The 202-nt window shown below is 30.2% G+C and overlaps 1 protein-coding gene across 1 annotated transcript in view; it reads right to left on the bottom strand.

Annotated features, from left to right (window-relative positions):
* Positions 1-202, bottom strand: part of Rfc1 (replication factor C subunit 1) — a 91778-nt gene that overhangs the window by 12320 nt on the left and 79256 nt on the right. The gene's annotated exons all lie outside the window — the stretch shown is intronic.

Consider the following 202-nt stretch of genomic DNA (forward strand, 5'->3'; position numbering starts at 1 on the left):
ATCTTATTATTACTAGTCACTGTCGGTTAATTTCCGAGCTCCTTGGCATCTGAGCATGGATATAAAGTCATCAGGCAGATTTCAATGGTAATGTTTTTCACATCTACTAATTATTATTTTTTAATCATTATTTTTAAAAATTTTTAATAACTACATGATTAGAAGAAGCATTTCACCACAGCCTCAACATATTCAGTAACAG

This window comes from Nannospalax galili, unplaced genomic scaffold, assembly GCF_000622305.1.
Source record: "Nannospalax galili isolate Female #2095 unplaced genomic scaffold, S.galili_v1.0 scaffold236, whole genome shotgun sequence".
Lineage (NCBI taxonomy): Eukaryota > Metazoa > Chordata > Mammalia > Rodentia > Spalacidae > Nannospalax > Nannospalax galili.